Source organism: Ricinus communis, chromosome 4 (genome assembly GCF_019578655.1).
Source record: "Ricinus communis isolate WT05 ecotype wild-type chromosome 4, ASM1957865v1, whole genome shotgun sequence".
Classification (NCBI taxonomy): domain Eukaryota; kingdom Viridiplantae; phylum Streptophyta; class Magnoliopsida; order Malpighiales; family Euphorbiaceae; genus Ricinus; species Ricinus communis.
This window is the reverse complement of record NC_063259.1, coordinates 9,292,025-9,313,686: the sequence shown is the minus strand read 5'-3', so window position 1 is coordinate 9,313,686 and position 21,662 is coordinate 9,292,025.

The following is a 21,662-nucleotide window of genomic DNA, read 5'->3' as shown; positions in this document are numbered from 1 at the left end:
GAATTAGAGAGGGGATGATCTTGTAATGCATTAGAACTCGCATTTACATGAATATTTGTAATATGCATGAAATGTGAATTGATGAATGTGTTGACAGTACTCAAAGGCACCGGAAAGGAAGTTGTGGAGAAAGGAGGTTCTTATATGCTAAAGGAATAAGTATTTTTGAGTAAGTAAATAGTTAATATTTGCTATGTTCATATATTTAATCAAATGTTCCGCAAATGGTTGCGTTTGCTTAATATTGTTTATGTTTGAATGGTGAGACGGAAATGATTGGTGTTGAGTGGAACAATTGTTATTGCTGAAATATGATATAAGTGAAATGATTGAATTGTGATGTTAAGTGCATATGTGCATGTGAATGGTGGATTCCCTATGAAAAAAGATATATATATAAAGCCTTGGGAGGCTAAAGCCTAGAGAGGCTATAAAAGTGTATAATGTGAGATGAGGCGGAGCGACTTACGTGTGTGATATGTGAGGATGAGGCGGAGCAGCACATTAAAGGGGATCCACAAGCCGTGAGAACTAACCATAATTGTTGAATTGTATTTCTTCTATGATGGTTGTAATGAATTGAGTAGAATGGTATGACTTTATACCTAAACTATGAATATCATGGAAAGTTATGTGATTGGGTGGAAATTGTATTAAGTGTATGTGATATAGATTATGTTGATTATTTATTTCGGTGGAGGCTCACCCTCTCCAAAATTTTTCTTTCAGGTTTGTAAATAGTAGTGCATCCGTTGGTTGTATGCGAAGTCTAGCTTTTAGCGATTCTGTCAAGTTGGGCCAGTTTGTGAAGTCTCCTCCGATGCATTTTTGTATGCAGTTATGTGATATATATGGAAGTATGCCTTATAAGGCATAAGAAGATGTTTGTAATACTTGTTAAATGATGTTTAAGTATAATCATATGTTTATATGTTAATAACCTTGTGTCTGGATTCTTAACAACCTACATATTGACCTATCTACCTGTAGTATATATTCTACGACGCTTGTATGCTTTCTGGCTAATGTTTATTGGTTAACATGTGATGGGGGTGTTACACTCAGTCGGCTCAAGAGCAATGAGGGCACGGTGGATGAACTGCAAATAAAATAGTTAGATAAGCGGACTATAAAAGATAAAGAAGTCAAAGTAGACCAGAAAAGGTACCTGAGCCATGGTATTATCGTCGAAAGGCACAGTCCCTAACAACTGAGGAATAAAAGAAGTGTGTAATCTGTCCTCTGAGACCGAATGATGAGATCCTCAGGCTCGTTATACCCTGCTAAATATTCTGCTAGGTGCTTTATAGCGAGATTCGTTTTCCATTACATAGAGAGAGGTGGAGGCAAGGGAACTCGATGTCTGCTAGGGCCTCGCTCCCACCGGTAGATCCTCTCGCTTGACAGGCTGGTCTGGCCAACAAAATTCTCCTCTGTTTAAGGTTAGCTGCAGAAAGCATGTAGGGGTCCCACTGACAGCGCTCTCCTCAACCAATCACCCTAAATTTGCAAACCAGAAAGGTAAGTAATGTATATCACGGGTAAGACTAATGAATTATATTTACCTTATCTCGGGTTAATGAGTTGATCCACCTGCAGTGCACGTGGATCTAGGCACACTCAAGAGGGACACTCTTGCTCGAGCCTTAGTGACTCAAGTGAAGGAAAGCATGCGAAGTGTAGATGCGTTGTGAGCCCACCAAAAGGCTGATCTCCAAGGCCTAAACCTGCAAAACAAGAATCAGCATTTGCAATACCAATAAAAGAAACCAAAAAAGTGAAGTCGAGCATAACTCATATGGATTGCATGCCAAAAGCCGCAAATCCTCTTACTACCTTGGACAGTAATGTCCATCTGATAATACAAGTACGTGAGAGCCGCAGACCCCATTTATAGGAGGAGACTTGGTCTAAATCCTGCAGCGGGACCAAATAGTGAAAGTTCAATGAATTTTTTGAGTCACTGAATAAAGTCGTACCAAAGAGATACATCAGAAATGCTCAGACAATTTAATCCACCTCCTAAGCGATCCGAGGCACAAAGCCCTGGTAGTGGAAAGGTATACTCTAATAAGCGATGCAATAGGTGTTCTTGCACACCAGCAAGAATCTATGTAACTCAGTAATGAAGTGCTCCCAAACATCAGAGCGCTGGTCATGGATTGCATCATCAAGTGGCATGGGCATGCCTGTGAAATCAATGCCCATGATGGCAGCAAATGAGAGAGGGAAGAGAGTCAGCTCACCAATAGGAATGTAGAAGGTATGAGTAGTATCCATTTATCTCTCGAGAAGAGCTTATACGAAGGTGTGATTTGTCCTTCCAACAACTGACGGAAGTGTAGCCATAAATTGACGGAAGCCGGCATCACTAGTCCTAGCCTAGATAGAGCTAGGGAGCTCATCAAACCACTCATAGACCTTATAAAAGTTTTTAACGAACCGGATCGATACAATATCACTCTAAAAAGCTAGACACATAGGTGTTAAATATAATTTATGCATAAAAATACTCTAAATAGGAAAGTATATGTTAATTTATTGATATTTTGTGTAAAGATGCCATGAAAACCCTATTTCGGCCCGTGCACATTCGATTCGGACTGTGCAGAGCTGATCGGCTCTATAGGTTAGGATATGCAATTTTTGTGATAATTTTCACAATTCTTCATGAAGTTTGAGTAAATAACATGTGTATCTAGTATATAGGTGACAGGAAACAAAGTTTAAAACTAGAAAAATACCTCTCTAACGACCGAAAGAGCACAATGAGTGTTCAATTTTGCTAAAATGGGGATCTCTCCTTTCACCAGCCCTAAGTCATTCTGGCAAGAAATCAGTGGTGAGAACTCCTAGTTAGATGCAATTGGAGTATGCCTAGAGAATCTAGAGGAAGAGGCCACTATTTCAAGACCGGTTTCATGAAATTTGATTAAGAAACGGGTGATAAATCGAAGACAAAGTGAAAAGGGATTTGCATGAAAGAAGAGGGCAAATGAGATAAAATGATTTGTGAAGGGATGTGAAGGCCTTATATAGGGCCTAAGGAAGCAAAAGTGTCATTTAGATTCCCGAACTATTAAAATCACATTTTAATTCAAAAATAAATCCAAGTGTCCAAAAGACACATGGAATGCCAATTTGCATCCCGAGGTGGGAATTTTCAAGTAATTATAAAATTGGTCCTTAACCCATCAAAATTACATTTTAGTCCCTATGTGGACTAGTTATCAATGTATCTTCCAGAAGACATTAAACAAATCAAATCGCACCTCGAGGGAAGTTCTAACCAAAAGTACTCGGAAGTGGACAATTACCAAATTGACCTGAAGTGGTAAATTATTTCCTGAAATGGAAATTAGCTAAAGAAAAGTCTTTATAAATTAGCAGGCGTGGTCCCCATATCAACGTATGTGGTTCCGAAAGCAACAGGCGTGGTTCCCACATCAGTAGCGTGGTTCCCATATCACTAGGTGTGGTCCCTAAATAGCGGGCAAAGTCCTCAACCTAAGCATGTGAAGTCCTCAACAATTCAAGCGCACGAGGTCCTCACATCAAATCAACAATCAAAGTTTGAGCTTGCGAAGCGTAGCTTCTACATCTCACCAAGATATCCTTTTTCCCATATCCCTAATATTATGATTTGTCTAAATTTATTTAAAAGCATCGCATGCTTAACACCCATTTTCTGGATCTAGATATCGAGGGAATTATGGAAAATCTTATGATGAAAGTAACTACCTTCCCGGGTCTAGAGAGATAGAGGACGAGCAAGTCCAAGGTTAGAATTGAGGTAAATCCAACCAAAATTACCTTTTTCAAAGCAATTTGGATTTAATTGTCAAGAAAAATGAAGTTTGAAGTCAAAACGATGAATTTTGCAAGTTCAGGTACTAAATTGTAAACTTTTCATGAACTTTTGCCTATTTATAGCAAGTCGGCTCTGCATAGAGCCAATTCGCTCCACACAGCCGATCGACTCATCATAGAGCCATCAGCTCTGTGCAGAGCTGATCGGCTCTACAGAGTGTCGATTCATGGTTTTCTTGATTCGACATCCTTTTTGGCACTTTTACATCCAAAATGATTTTTTAGAAAGTATTGTATTGATAAATATGGAATATTATTTGTCTTTATTAAAGATATTCTCTAAAAGAACTTAAGTCAATCATTATGCACCTAGGGTTTCCTAAACCCTACATCTATAAATGCACCGTTAACTCCTAAGTTTAGGAAGGAGAAAAGAAAAAGAAGGAAGTATTAGCAAGGGACTGATTCTTAGCAAGATTTAGCAGTCGATAAACTTTGAGCAAAAAAACACACATAGAGATATAGGCATTAAGAAAGAATTGACATTAGAAACCTTAAAAGAACGATAAGAGTTTTCCAAAATCGGTCCAGCATTGGATCCTCAACAGATCTTCGATTCAATTACATCATCGTCTCCTGAGGCTCGTAAAACAACCAACTACGGTGACAATTTGAGGGTTTCCCATCATTGTCATTGTCCATATCATCTCCCAAACCTAATTCTTTTTATGCTCTTTTAGAAACATGATTACGATTTTTTTTGTTGATTTATGTGTTTCTATGTGTTTAGAATAGGTTTCTTTTATGATTACATATTATAAATTGTTGGGAATTAAATATGATAATTAAAACTTCTTGGAAAATTAAATTTGATAATAAAAACATATGTAGGATTTTGATTATTTTATTTTCTCTAATGATTAGTAATATGATTAGGGTTTTAAATTATATTCACAATTCTTTTATGATTTTATACTTAAACATTTTAGGATTGCATATCAAAACTTGATATTTTGTCATTTTTTGTTTACTACTAGTTTAGGTATTTTAGGGTTTGCATGACTTTCTTAGGGTTTCAAAACAGTTTTTTATATTTTTGTTTATTACTTAGTTTAGCACGTTTTAATTAATTCGTTGTTTCCTGTGCATGTGAGATTGGCTCTAGGCATTCAATTAAGAGAGGAACTGTCAAAAAACTGTCTACAAAAGCCCTAGAACCAATTGGCTCAATGTAGAGCCGATTCAGCTCAGCGTTGAGCCAATCGGCTCTGCTCTTAGAAACCCTAACCTTTGGCTTTTTGTAGATTTTTGATATATGTCTTAAGTTATTCATGTATTGTACTTAGTTTTAGGCCTTTTTATTTCACTTTTTAGTTGTAGGAAGGTTGTAATAGTTAAGATTTATTTTGTTGCACTTTATTTTTGTTGTTTTTGTTTACTATGTGATCAAATAAGTGTAATATGATTGACTAACTAAAATGGACGATATAGACTTTAGGCCTTAAAATTGAACCTCACATAAAGACTGTATCCACTAGGCTAATTAATGGTAATTGGACTTAAAATTTAAAATCCATATAGACCTAGTGGGCATTTCCATGCTTTAGTTAGGACAACTGTGCCATATTAGATTTAGGATCATATAATTGGGCCTTATCATAGTATGCAGTCCATTAGACTTTAAAGGTTAGAATTCATGAGCATAATTGGTAATTGGGATAGACTAGGCCTTGTATATAATTGATTTAGTAAGCTAGATAAATAATTTAAATATGGCTTAGGCTTAATAAATAGGCTAGACTTAGAAGTGATTTATGTGTTGTATGGTATGCTTATATATAAATTATTATGTTTATAGGGAATAATTTGTTAAACAATAAAATTAAAGATTGAGATACACAAATAAGAAAGTTGGCTTCCAAATCCATCTATGGATTTATGGTGTAAGGTTCCTTATGGAATCTGAGAAACATCACTCATTAGTAAAAATATCCCGGTGAATTACTCGGGTGACGACTCCCAACTCTACGCCGGTCTTAGTGACTAGTTAGCGTGTTCCTGATTAGATTGAAAAGCCTTGTAGTACCATAATCATTAAAGATACTTGGATGCTCATCCAAAACTCACACCTTGTTATCATGGAGATTGGGTAATGCAAGTCTGGATGGGACCAGAAGAGAAGCTTTGATTTTATGATATGAAGATATTTGTAAAAGATCGGGAATATCTAGAAGAAGCAACTACAAAGGAAAGGTATGCACTGAGAATCCAAGCGAGGAACTACATTAGCCATAGGGGAGTATCGTATAGAAGGATGGCTTTGAGAGTCCAACTCTGATGTGTGACTAAAGCGGAAGCATAAGTGGTAATGGAAGATAAGCACAAAGGGGTGTACGGGAAGCTTATGTCACAAATCTAGAGATGAATCCGAAAGCCAATTTTCTTATTTATATACATTTATCTTTAATTATATTGTTTAATGGGTTAGAAGTTATATAGCTCAAGATTTCAAGTTTTTAAACGGTCATTCCCATGATTGAAAAGTAGAAAATCCACAGAAGCATTCAAGGCTAACATTCCCAGCCGTGAAAGTAGCATTCACGACCAAAATTCCTAAGCCATGAAACTAGAGTTCCCAGCCGTGAACAACAGTTTCCAACCGCGAAAGCAGACTTCCTAGTCGTGAAGAATTGTTCATGGCCATGACAGGTTCCATATACAAAGCTCAAAAGGGTTAGGTTGAGCACTTGTGTGAGGGATTAATTGCTCTTGTAACTAAGATTGAAAATCTTAGATTGGATTAGAGTGTTATCCATAAAAAATACTTAAGTTTGAGTGTTAGATATAGAAAACACTTGGGTTTGAGTGTTAGCCATTATAACAATTGTAAGAGATTTGAGTGTGAGCTTGGAAACACTTGGATTTGATCTTATACCCATAAAAGGATCATTGATAGTGAAAATCTCAAATGAAGCTTGAGGAGTGGATGTAGGCAAGGAGTTGGTTGAACCATTATAAACTCTTGAGTTTGATTTTCTCTTTCCTAAGCTGTTTTATCTTACGTGTGTTTGTTTTATTACTTGCATTCTCATATTGGCTTGGTTAATTACTTCTGCTAATATTGTCATTAATACTCAAGTTTTCAAAGCAAAATTTTTTAGTTTAAATTGATTTTTGTAAACAACCAATTCATCCCCCCCCCCTCCTCTTGGTTGCGATAAGGTATTTTAATTGGTATTAGAGCCGGTTGTCACAAGACTTAGGCTTAGAGGTTAGCCAAGTTGCACGGCACTTAGTTAACTTGCTTTTCAAAGTCGAACTAAGTAAGCCTAGATGTGAGTTGGGAGCGATTTTAGGTGAGCAAATTAGGTAGCAAAGATTTAGGACTAGAGTAGAATAGAGATAGGAGCACTTGAGCTTGAAAGTATAGAGAGCTTTGTTAATGTTTCCAACCTTCTTTACAAGTATGTGGGGTGGCCTTTATATAGGCTTTCCACCTCCTTAACATGTGGTTAGGATTAGTTCATCTAGAACTTTCTACAAACATTACATGTACATGGCTTCCTTAGGAAGCTACTCTATTTACACAAAAGCATGAGAAGTTTCTAGGCAGCCTTTCTTACTCCTTCATGGGAAGCTTTTAGGCAGCTCCTTGGCTTGGCTTGTACACAGCCTTGCAATCACTCCAGCTCCTTCTAGTATCTTCCCTTGGATTCTTAGGCAGCCAATTTGGGCTAGGCAGTAGCAGCCCAGTCTTTGCACATGTTGGGCATATTTCTGCCCATGGACAGGCCTTGCCTCGCCCAAGATGAGGCGGGCTGTGACACGGCGCTCTTAATAAAAGACTTAACCATCTAAAAGTTGGTCTATGCAACCTTAAATGGATTTATTTCAAAAGAGAATTTTTCATTAAACAAACCTCCATTCTTTGATGAAAATTATTTTTAGTTTTGGAAACAATAAATGGAATATTTTCTTATGAGTAATGATATTGCTTTATAGGATATTGTTGAAAATGGTGTTTGGATTATAAAACCCAAAAATCAATGACATGCTCATGAGAATATTAAGAAATTCTTTAATTGAAAAAGCTTTTAAAAAAATTGCCTCATGTGTTAGTGCTAAGCGTATTTGGGATTGTCTTGATCTATTTCCAACACTAACATTACTTATGAAGTTGATGAACATATGCATGTAGAGGATGACTTTATTCATCATCAATAAAAGAAAATGGCACAAAATGAAGTACCTCATGACGAAATCTCCCAAAGTTGCTCAATGGATGATCATATGTGTTATGTTGCTCTTGTAGATGATGATATCCAATCAAGAAAAGAGAGAGAGGCTTAGAATGCTCAACCTCAACAAGCAATGAGGTTTTTGATTGTGAACAAGAAAGAAAGAACCTCAAGATGTAAGAAATTAATAACTCATATAATTATAATAAGATATTAGTGATTAAATTTTGTTAGTTAATGAAAGATTGTGAATTGAATAGTTATGACTATTGGTAAAGGTTATGACATGAAGGGTTATAACCATTGGTGCTTTGATGGAAAACCACCATTAGTCTATAAATAAGAGTTGGTCATCTCTCTACCCATATCATCAAAAATTATAACAGATACAAAAACTAAAAGATTAGAGTATCCATTAATAAGATAAGGAGAAAATGGAGAGAAATCACACTCTATTAAACATGGATCAAGGTATGTTTTCTTCCTTCTATTTAAAAGGGGAAAAACATGAAGTTCTAGATCAATTATAGTTTACATGTGGTATCAGAGCATAGTTTAAGAAATCATGTTTTTTCATAATTTGTTGGATTTACTGATGTTGTGGATGCATGTAAGAATTAATTCTTGTTTTAGCAAATAAAGTTTATTTAATTAATTTTACATGGTGTTTATTAAATACTGAGATTTTGAAATTGTTTTAAAAAGAAAATTTTTAATTTTTGCAAAATATTGAGGTTTTTGATTATGCATGATTTGGAATTAAGATCAAATAAAAGTTTGGATTAAATTAAGGTTTTTGTATCTTATATTTTTCTTGGATTTTGTTACACTTTTTGGTTTTTGGGAAGAAACTTACGTGCATGAAATGGTAAGAGTGCGCATGTACTGTTAATTCTGGTTTTAAGAAAAATGGTCAGTTTAGCCCCTACAGTTTTGTTTTCTTACCAGATTGTCTATAAAATTTATATTCTTCCTATTAAGTTCGAAATAATTTACAGTTTCATCCTAATAAAAAAGAACTTTTAATCCAGATTCATCCTTAATTTTTGGTACATATATATATATAAGTAGTTAATGCTTAATTGAAATTAAGTTAAATATTTAATGAAAATAGATATATTATTTAAATATATTATTGTAAACTTTTAAAATTTATATTAAGAACAATTTGCTTGTCACTAAAGTGGCCAAATTTTTAAAATAAATAAATTTTAAGTTATATATTATAATTTTCAATTACTTATAAATTTTATATTTAAAATGACATTACGGTTTTTTGTGTATTTATAGGTAAATTGAAATTTATCATTATAAGATATTTAGGGATCAATCCAAAGATTGATTAATTATTTTATAATGATAAACATAATCATGGTGATTAGTATGTTATACTAATTTTCTTTTTATATATCCAAAGATAAAAAGAATAAATTTAGTTATGCATATATAATTAACTATAATTGTCTATAAAAGTATATCTTAGTATCACCCAAAGGAGAACTTTGAAATATTTTGATGTTTATATTTATAGAATAAATATTATGAATCAAAGCATTAATTTATGAGTATTTTATGTTATTTTTATTTGTAGTATCTATACATGTTTCTCTTCATTCACATACTTCATTTGTTCCATTATTTAACGGTTTGAACTTCTTTGATTGGTGCGAACAAGTTTAGTTCCACTTAGGTGTTCTGGATCTTGATTTGGCACTTCAAATCAAGAAACCTGCTACTATTACTTATGAAAGTAGCAATGAAGAAAAAGCTTTATATAAAGCTTGGGAAAGATTGAACATATTAAGCTTAATGTTTATGCGAATGACTGTTGCAAACAACTTAAAGAGTTCAATTCCTAAAACTGACAGTGTTAAGGAATTTAAAAAGCTTATTGAGGAACGTTCTTAAACAGCTAATAAGTCACTTGCTGGCACATTGATGAGTAATTTGACCAACATGAAATATAATGGTTCGCGTGCCATGCATGAGCATGTTCTTGAAATGACTACCGTAGCAGTAAAATTAAAGACCTTAGGAATGAATGTGGATGAGTATTTTTTTAGTACAGTTTATACTGAACTCCTTGCCTCCTGAACAATATGGTCCATTCTAAATGAACTATAACACCTTAAAGGATAAATGGAATGTAAATGAATTGACCAGTATGCTTGTTCAAGAGGAGACAAGATTAAAGAATCAAAGAGCTCATTTAGTTCATCTTTTAAGTCATCAAGAAGCTGGAAAGAGTTACAAAAAGAAAGGTAGAAAGAGCAAGAAGAAAGGTTTACACAACCTGAATGAATCTTTTAAGGCTGCTCACAAGAAGGAACGTTGGAGTGTTAAGTGTCACTTCTATGATAAAATCGGGCACTTAAAGAAGGATTGCCTGAAACGTAAAACTTGGTTTGAAAAGAAAGGTAAGCATTATGCTTTAGTATGTTTTGAATCAAATTTTATCGAAGTTCCATATAATACTTGGTGGATTGATTCTGGTTCCACTACCCATCTTTCTAATATGAGGGATTCCTTATGATCCAAACCATAAGGCCAAATGAAAGTTTTGTCTTCATTGGGAATCGAAAGAAAGCTTATATTGAAGAAATTGGCACTTATCGTTTAATTTTAGATACAGGACATTATTTGAATTTATTTCAAACTCTTTATGTACCCACATTTTCTCGCAACTTAATTTCTTTATCGAAACTTAATGTAGCGGGATTTTATTTTAAGTTTGGTTCTGGATCTTTAACTTTATTTAAGAATAATAATATTATTGGTTCTGGATTGTTATGTGATGGTCTCTACAAGCTTAAACTTGATAATTGTTTTGTTGAGATATTAATGACCTTGCATCATAATGTTGGTAATAAATGTAATTTAGCCAATGAAAGTTATGCTTACTTGTGGCATAAATTTTTGGATCATATATCCAAAGAAATGATACAAAGATTAGTAGGAAATGAAATACTTTCAAGTTTGGACTTTACTAATTTTGAAGTGTGTATTGATTGTATTAAAGGAAAACAAACAAAACACACTAAGAAAGGAGCCACGAGAAGCACACAGCTTCTTGAAATTATACACACTGATATTTGTGGTCCTTTGATGCTCCAACTTTTGGTGGAGAAAAATATTTTATTACCTTTATTGATAATTTTTCTCGTTATGGTCATATTTATCTATTGTATGACAAATCTCAATAAATTAATTCACTTGAAATTTATATTAAAGAGGTTGAGAGTCAATTAGATAAAAAGGTAAAAATTATAAGGTCAGATAGAGGTGGTGAATATTATCAAAAATATGATGAATCTAGATAATATCCAGGTCCATTTGCCAAATTTCTTAAAAGACATGGTATTTGAACTCAATACACAATGCCAGGAACACCACAATAAAATGATGTTGCATAAATGTGTAATTGAACTTCAATATAAATGGTTAGGAGTATGATTAGTCATTCTTCTTTATCCTTGTCCTTGCAGATGTATGCATTAAGAACTACTATGTATTTGCTAAATAGGGTTCCTAGTAAGGCAATTCCAAATACAACTTTTGAACTATGGATAGGAAAGAAACCTAGTTTGAGTCACTTACATGTTTGGGGTTGCCTAGTAGAAGTAAGAATTTGCAATCCACATGAAAAGAAATTGGATTTAAAAACAACCATTGGTTATTTTTTTGGTTATCCAGAAAAGTCTAAAGAGTACAGATTTTTTATTATCCTAATCATAGTATAAGAATTGTTGAATCTGGATATACAAGCTTCATTGAAAATGGTGACATAAGTAGGAGCGAAAGAATACATGATGTTAGTATTCAAGAAGTTAGGGTGGAAGTTCCTATATCCAAAACTTTTACAATTATTGTTCATAATGTTATTGCTCATCCCAATAACATTCAAGAACAAAAAATAAATGACCAAATGCTTCATGATGAAAATGTCAATAATAAAATCATAGTAAATGAACAACAAGAAGTAATAGAAAGAAGGTCTCAAAAAGAAAGGAGATCTGTTATTTCTGATGACTATGTAGTTTATCTACAAGAGTCGGAAATGGACTTAGGAATTAATAATGATCCAAATTCATTTTTAGAAGCCATGAATTATGATGATTCAATTAAATGGATTAGTGCTATGGAAGAAGAATTAAAATCTATGGATCAAAATCAAGTCTGGGACCTTGTTGAGTTGCCTGAAGGATGTAAACAGATTGTGTAACGCCTGTATTTTCTCATCATCCATGTTATGTGCATTTACATTTAATCATTGGGCATATGATGGTATATCAATGATATTTTTATTTTATGAGAACAGATATATATTAATTATAAGTAGAGAATAAGAAGCATGATATTAGATTATTAATTTAGATAAGTTGATTAAGTACTTGGGTTATGTGTATTAAGCCTTAAGACTTAATTGAACCAATAGTTGAAGGTTGGGTAAATAGATTGGATTTAAAAGATACAATTAAAAGTTAGTACCTATATATGGTTAGTAAGAATTAATTTAGGGTGATAAAAATAGTTTAGTAGGTGGTGGCATTAAGAGAGGAATATTGGAAATTGGAATCATGAGCAAGCTCATTTTACCTCTTCATTTCTCTAAAATTCGTACATGGCCAAAAACACAAAATTTGGAATAAGAGAGAGGAGTGGAATACCTAGAAAAACTTAAGATTAAGATAGGATTTTGCCAACTATTGAAGGAGCCAAGCTAAAGCTAAAGGATTTAAGCATATTAGCAACCCAAAAGCTGAAATTGGTAAGTTGTTACTTGAGTGTTATTAATTTGTCATTAGGGTTCTTGATTACAAATTGGAAAAACTTCATTTGATGCTCTCATTGATTAATTAAAGGTCTGATTATCATGAATTAGTAGAGTATTGAATGATTGCATAAAGATTAAGCTTGATTTAAGTTTAAGTATGTTAAGATAGAAAACTGTCAAAATTCCAGCAACCTTGATGTTCTGTATTTTAGGCATAACATGGGTTATATAAGTCCAAATTAAGCTTAATTGGTGTCTATGGAAATTTTAATGAGTCCTCTATAAATTTTTAGTTTTGTGATTTTACTATTTTTGCCGTTTTGGTTGCTTAAATTGCTACTCGGGTACAACTAGCTGTATGACCCTTGCTCAGTAATTTGAAAATAATTAAATCTATAGAAGTCGGAATTGAGTAATTCTTCTTGGAGATGAAACTAGACGCATAAATGGATATATTTAATATGAGATTTTTGTATTAAGCCAATTTTGCCCAGCAATAAATATACCTTGGTACTAAATTCTGTCTAGAAAACAGAAATGTTGGAGATTAGTTTTATGCAATTTATTGATGTTAATTTGAGCTAAATTGGTATTTAACTAGATGGGAAATGTTTATAGGATATTAAAACAGTAATCGAGAGTCTTAGAGGAAGAGTTAGACCTATGAATTAGAGAGGGGATGATCTTGTAATGCATTAGAACTCGCATTTACATGAATATTTGTAATATGCATGAAATGTGAATTGATGAATGTATTGACAGGTACTCAAAGGCCTAGAAAGGAAGTTGTGGAGAAAGGAGGTTCTTATATGCTAAAGGAATAAGTATATTTTGAGTAAGTAAATAGTTAATATTTGCTATGTTCATATATTTAATCAAATGTTCCGCAAATGGTTGCGTTTGCTTAATATTGTTTATGTTTGAATGACTGAGATGGAAATGATTGGTGTTGAATGAACAATTGTTATTGCTGAAATATGATATAAGTGAAATGATTGAATTGTGATGTTAAGTGCATATGTGCATGTGAATGGTGGATTCCCCTGTGAAAAAGAAATATATATAAAGCCTTGGGAGGCTAAAGCCTAGAGAGGCTATAAAAGTGTATAATGTGAGATGAGGCGGAGCAGCTTACATGTGTGATATGTGAGGATGAGGCGGAGCAGCACATTAAAGGGGATCCACAAGCCGTGAGAACTAACCATAATTGTTGAATTGTATTTCTTCTATGATGGTTGTAATGAATTGAGTAGAATGGTATGACTTTATACCTAAACTATGAATATCATGGAAAGTTATGTGATTGGGTGGAAATTGTATTAAGTGTATGTGATATAGATTATGTTGATTATTTATTTACTGGAAATGGAGGCTCACCCTCTCAAAATTTTTCTTTCAGGTTTGTAAATAGTAGTGCATCCGTTGGTTGTATGCTAAGTCTAGCTTTTAGCGATTCACATCAAGTTGGGCCAGTTTTGTGAAGTCTCCTCCGATGCATTTTTGTATGCAGTTATGTGATATATATGGAAGTATGCCTTATAAGGCATAAGAAGATGTTTGTAATACTTGTTAAATGATGTTTAAGTATAATCATATGTTTATATGTTAATAACCTTGTGTCCGGATTCTTAACAACCTACATATTGACCTATCTACCTATAGTATATATTCTACTGACGCTTGTATGCTTCCCCGGCTAATGTTTATTGGTTAGCATGTGATGGGGGTGTTACATTTTAGTGGTATCGGAGGCAGGGATTAGATTCATTGGGAGTAGATTCATGTTGCACATCATTAAGCATATGATATATGTTCTTTGAACTTGACTGAATATTTGCATTTCATATATATAGATGGAGAGACAAGGAGAACACTTGGCCCGGCCCGGATAAGTCATTAGAGTCCGTGCATGGTCGTGAAAATGCATCCGAACATGATCAACATGATGAGCATGAGCTACATTCGAAAATGCTGCACAATCGAATGTACAAAATGTTATGGAACAGTTTATGGATTTTCTGATGAAACGGGCAGCTCAACAACAAGCACCGGCGCCTCAGACTCAACAACAAAAGGCTGTGATAGATAAGAATTATGAAAGAGTTAGGAAACAAGGTGCTAATGTTTTCAAGGTACTCACGATCCTACTGAGGCCGAGGAATGGTTCTGAAATCTGAGAAGGGTGTTGGATAGATTTAATTGCACATCCGAACAAAGGCTTCTATGTCGAGTATCTTTAATAGAAAAGATGCACTTGATTGATGGGAAACAGTTTTAAGAAACAAAGATCGACCAATCACTTTGACTTGGAATGATTTCTTGAGAGAATTTGTTGAGAAGTATACTCCGAAATTTATAGAGACAGAAAGAAGCTTGAATTTCTTGGTTGAAGCAGAATGATATGAGTTCGCAGTCTGAAGTTCAATTTGTGAGATTATGTAAGTATGCACCGGAAGAAATAGCCAATCAAGAAACCGAAAGGAAGAAATTTGAGATGGGTTTGAGGCTTGACATTCGTGAGAAAATGGCGTTGAAACCTCATAATTACAATGCCTCGATTGAAGGCCGCTTTGAGAGTCAAGAAACATCATTTGAAAGGAATACTATGGAAGCTAAAAAGAAGAAGATCATTGGTGCTTATAGTAATCCTCCGAGACATATTAGTATTTCTTCGTTTAGAGGCTCTAATTCACAGCGGAGTAGTTATCGTGGACGAGGGTTTGGTGGTCAGTCTAGTAGATCCTCCACAGTACCTTATAGTAGAGGTGGATACAATTCATCCAGACTTGAGGGAGGACAAGTTTCAGCCAGTAGAGGGTTTGCTCTTGTTTGTCCTTTGTGCAACAGGAGACATATTGGAGAATGTTAGGGACCTAGACCAGTAGTATGTTTTACTTGTAGTAGGCCAGGACATTATTCTAGAGATTGTCCTATGAGAAGAAATAATGCTGGAGAATCTTATACAGTGGGTCAGAGTAGTGTTGGTGAAAATATTCCAGTTGGTTTAGGTAGAGGCAGAGGAAGGGGTAGCAGAGGAGGTTTAACTATTTCAGCAACGCCATCAGAACAAATTGGTCAACCACAAGCACAAGCTAGAGTATTTGCTACTACTAGAAATGAAGCATTTGTAGCACCAAATTATTCTTGGTATACTTTCTATTCATGATTCTGATGCACATGTTCTTATTGATCCTGGATCCACATGTTCATTCATATCACATGATTTTACATCGCATGTTCATGCTAATATAGAGGCATTAGGTTATGATATATATGTATCTATGCCTGTTGGGGGTATTATCACAGTAAATACGATAGTGAGATCATGTCCTGTAGTAGTAGATAGTGTCAAACTACATGCAGATTTGGTTGTTATTAATCTTAGAGAGTTTGATGTTATTTTGGGGATGGATTGGTTGTCAAGAAATCATGCTATTGTTGATTGTAAAACAAAGGAAGTGGCTATGGAAATACAAGGAGAAATTAAAATAGTATGGTGGGTGAAAGGAAGACAATTCCTAATTGTTTGATTTCGTGATATTTTATGTCGATTAATTAAAAATGGATGTGAAGCATATCTAATTAGTTTTATAGATACTACTAAGGTCGGTCTAGGGGTATTAGACATTCCGGTCGTGAGAATTTCCTAACATATTCTTAGATGATTTGCCTGGTTTGCCACCAAATCGAGAGGTTGATTTTGAGATTGACATCATCCCCACAGTACGACACCTATTTCCATTGCACCATGTGAATGGCTCCATTCGAATTGAAAGAATTAAAGAAGCAATTAGAAGAGTTACTTGATAAAGGTTTCATCAGGCCAAGTACTTCACCTTGGGAAGCACCCGATTCATTTGTGAAGAAAAGGATGGTAGTATGCGATTATGTATTGATTATAGGCAATTGAATAGGATTACAGTGAAGAATAAATATCCATTGCCGAGAATTGATGATTTGCTTGATCAGTTAAAAGGTGCAACTGTATTCTCTAAAATTGATTTAAGATCAGGTTATTGGCAACTTCGGATTGAAGAGAAATCTATTGCCAAGACAGCATTCAGAACAAGGTATGGGCACTATGAATTTATTGTAATGCCATTTTGTTTAACAAATGCTCCTGCTGCTTTTATGTCACTGATGAACAAGACTTTCCAGCCATATTTAGATCACTTTGTTATTGTGTTCATTGATGATATTCTGATTTACTCTAGAAGCCCAGAAGAGCATGAACAACACTTGAGAATTGTTTCTATGATTTTGAGGAAAACAGGTTGTACGCAAAATTCAACAAATGCGAGTTTTGGATGGAGGAAATTGCATTCTTAGGGCATATTATTTCTAAACATGGAGTGCAACCAGATTCATCAAAGATTAAGGCAATTATTGAATGGGAACCGCCTAGAAATGTTTCTGAAGTTCGAAGTTTTCTTGGGTTAGCTGGCTATTATAGAAGATTTGTAAAAGATTTTTCAGTTATTGCTAAGCCTCTCACAGCTTTGTTAAAGAAGAATGTGCCATTCCAGTGGACGAAGTTATGTAATAAAAATTTTCAAGAGTTGAAGAAAAGGCTTACTACTACACCGATACTCGCATTGCCATCTGAAAATGGAGGTTATGTTGTATATCGATGCTTCTAGGCAAGGACTTGGATGTGTCTTAATGCAGCATGGGAAGGTTATAGCTTATGCTTCCAAGACAATTGCGACCTCATGAGCTAAATTATCCTACACATGATCTTGAATTAGCATTTATTGTACATGCATTGAAGATATGGCGGCGATATTTATACGGGGAGACATTTCGGATATTCTGATCATAAGAGTTTGAAATATATCCCTACGCAGGAAAGAGTTGAATCCGAGACAACGAAGATGGATTGAGCTTCCGAAGGATTATGATTGCACTATTGATTATCATCCTGGAAAGCAAATGTTGTTGCTGATGCTTTAAGTAGGAAGTCAGTGGAAAACTTTTCAAGTATGATTTGTTACAATGTAGAATATTTAGTTGCACTTAGAGCTATGGATGTGAAGTTTTATGTTTATGACGATGATCTGTTAGCCACATTACAAGTAAAGCCTTTGATTGGAGATAAAATTAAAGATGCACAGTGTGAAGATTCTTATTTGCAAAGGATGATGGGTAGAGTACAAGAAGGAAAGAATACACAATTTGTGTTGAAAGATGATGGTGTGTTATTGAATAGAAATCGTGTATGTGTACCTGATGTAGGAAATTTGAGAAAGGAAATCATGCATGAAGCGCACTATGCACCTTATGCAATGCATCCTAGAAGTACCAAAATGTACAAAAATTTGAAGCCTTATTATTGGTGGTAGGCAATGAAGAAGGATGTGGCGAATTTGTGAGTAAGTGTTTGACATGTCGGCAAGTGAAAGGAGAGCACCGGGCACTGCAGGTAAACTTCATTCTTTATCTATACACCGTGTGGAAGTGGGATAAGATTACTATGGATTTTGTTATGGGATTGCCGCGTACATTTAACAAGCATGATGCTATTTGGGTAATTGTTGATCGACTTACTAAATGTGCTCATTTCTTACCCTGTGAAGCAAACAGATTCACTTGATAAACTTGCTTTGAATTGTATATTTCCGAGATTGTTAGATTGCATGGTGTGCCTATATCTATTGTATCGGATAGGGATCCCAGATTTACTTCTCGTTTCCGGGAGAGTTTGCAGAAAGCATATGGTACTAAGCTTCATTTCGATGCGACTTTTCATCCCTCAAACCGGATGGGCAATCGGAAAGAACTATTCGGACATTAGAAGATATGATGAGGGCTTGCACACTTGAGTTCAAGGGTAACTGGGATGATTACATACCACAGATGGAATTTGCGTATAACAACAGTTTTCATTCTAGTATCGTTATGGCTCCTTATGAAGCTTTGTATGGGAGGAAATGTAGAAGTCCGGTATCTTTGGGATGTTGAAGGTTTAAGAGCGACGAAGGTCCAGAATTGGTACAAGCGGTGGATAAAATAGAGATAGTTAAAAAGAATTTGAAAGTAGCACGGAGATGATAGAAAGAGTTATGTTGATTTGCATCGAAGGGAAATAGAATATATTGTGGGTGATAAAGTATTCTTACGGGTATCACCATGGAAAGGAATATTAAGGTTTGGTAAACAAGGGAAATTGAGTCCGAGGTATGTAGGACCTTATGAAATTATTGAAAGAGTTGGACCATTGGCTTATAGGTTAGCATTACCTACAGAGCTGTCTTCTATTCATGATATTTTTCACGTTTCTATGTTAAAGCGATATAGATCAGATCCTAGTCATATCATTCCAGAGCCAGAGATAGAAATCACAGAAAAGTTGACATATATGGAAGAGCTTATAGAAATTCTTGATCGAAGGGTTAAGAAATTGAGAAATAAAGACATTCCTATGGTCAAAATTAAGTGGAGTCATCATTCACCAAGAGAAGCAACTTGGGAAGTAGAAGAGCATATGAGACAGTATCGCATCTATTCCATTGTAATGTTAGTGAGTTGTTAAAATTTCGGGACGAAATTTCTTAAGGAAGGAGAGTTATGGCATTTTCTCATCATCCATGTTATGTACATTTACATTTAATCATTGGGCATATGATGGTATATCAATGATATTTTTATTTTATGAGAACGGATATATATTAATTATAAGTAGAGAATAAGAAGCATGATATTAGATTATTAATTTAGATAAGTTGATTAAGTACTTGGGTTATGTGTATTAAGCCTTAAGACTTAATTGAACCAATAGTTAAAGGTTGGGTAAATAGATTGGACTTAAAGATACAATTAAAAGTTAGTACCTATATATGGTTAGTAAGAATTAATTTAGGGTGATAAAAATAGTTTAGTAGGTGGTGGCATTAAGAGGGAATATTGGAAATTGGAACCATGAGCAAGCTCATTTTACCTCTTCATTTCTCTAAAATTCGTACATGGCCAAAAACACAAAATTTGGAATAAGAGAGGAGTGGAATACCTAGAAAACTTAAGATTAAGATAGGATTTTGCCAACTATTGAAGGAGCCAAGCTAAAGCTAAAGGATTTAAGCATATTAGCAACCCAAAGCTGAAATTGGTAAGTTGTTACTTGAGTGTTATTAATTTGTCATTAGGGTTCTTGATTACAAATTGGAAAACTTCATTTGATGCTCTCATTGATTAATTAAAGGTCTGATTATCATGAATTAGTAGAGTATTGAATGATTGCATAAAGATTAAACGATTTAAGTTTAAGTATGTTAAGATAGAAAACTGTCAAAATTCCAGCAACCTTGATGTTCTGTATTTTAGGCATAACATGGGTTATATAAGTCCAAATTAAGCTTAATTGGTGTCTATGGAAATTTTAATGAGTCCTCTATAACTTTGTAGTTTTGTGATTTCGCTATTTTTGCCGTTTTGGTTGCTTAAATTGAGCAAACAGATTGCTGCTCGGGTACAACTAGCTGTATGACCCTTGCTCAGTAATTTGAAAATAATTAAATCTATAGAAGTCGGAATTGAGTAATTCTTCTTGGAGATGAAACTAGACGCATAAATGGATATGTCTATTTAATATGAGATTTTTGTATTAAGCCAATTTTGCCCAGCAATAAATATACCTTGGTACTAAATTCTGTCTAGAAAACAGAAATGTTGGAGATTAGGTTTATGCAATTTATTGATGTTAATTTGAGCTAAATTGGTATTTAGCTAGACGGGAAATGTTTATAGAATATTAAAACAGTAATTGAGAGTCTTAGAGGAAGAGTTAGACCTATGAATTAGAGAGGGGATGATCTTGTAATGCATTAGAACTCGCATTTACATGAATATTTGTAATATGCATGAAATGTGAATTGATGAATGTGTTGGCCAGTGCTCGAAGGCACGGAAGGAAGTTGTGGAGAAAGGAGGTTCTTATATGCTAAAGGAATAAGTATATTTTGAGTAAGTAAATAGTTAATATTTGCTATGTTCATATATTTAATCAAATGTTCATAGATGGTTGCGTTTGCTTAATATTGTTTATGTTTGAATGGTGAGATGGAAATGATTGGTGTTGAGTGGAACAATTGTTATTGCTGAAATATGATATAAGTGAAATGATTGAATTGTGATGTTAAGTGCATATGTGCATGTGAATGGTGGATTCCCCTGTAAAAGAAATATATATAAAGCCTTGGGAGGCTAAAGCCTAGAGAGGCTATAAAAGTGTATAATGTGAGATGAGGCGGGCGACTTACGTGTGTGATATGTGAGGATGAGGCGGGCAGCACATTAAAGGGATCCTGGCCGTGAGAACTAACCATAATTCTTGAATTGTATTTCTTCTATGATGGTTGTAATGAATTGAGTAGAATGGTATGACTTTATACCTAAACTATGAATATCATGGAAAGTTATGTGATTGGGTGGAAATTGTATTAAGTGTATGTGATATAGATTATGTTGATTATTTATTTCTTGGAGGCTCACCCCTCTCTAAAATTTTTCTTTTCAGGTTTGTAAATAGTAGTGCATCCGTTGGTTGTATGCTAAGTCTAGCTTTTAGCGATTACATCAAGTTGGGCGGTTTGTGAAGTCTCCTCGATGCATTTTTGTATGCGGTTATGTGATATATATGAGTATGCCTTATAAGGCATAAGAAGATGTTGTAATACTTGTTAAATGATGTTTAAGTATAATCATATGTTTATATGTTAATAACCTTGTGTCTGGATTCTTAACAACCTACATATTGACCTATCTACCTATAGTATATCACCCCATCACATGTTAACCAATAAACATTAGCCGGAAGCATACAAGCGTCGTAGAATATATACTAC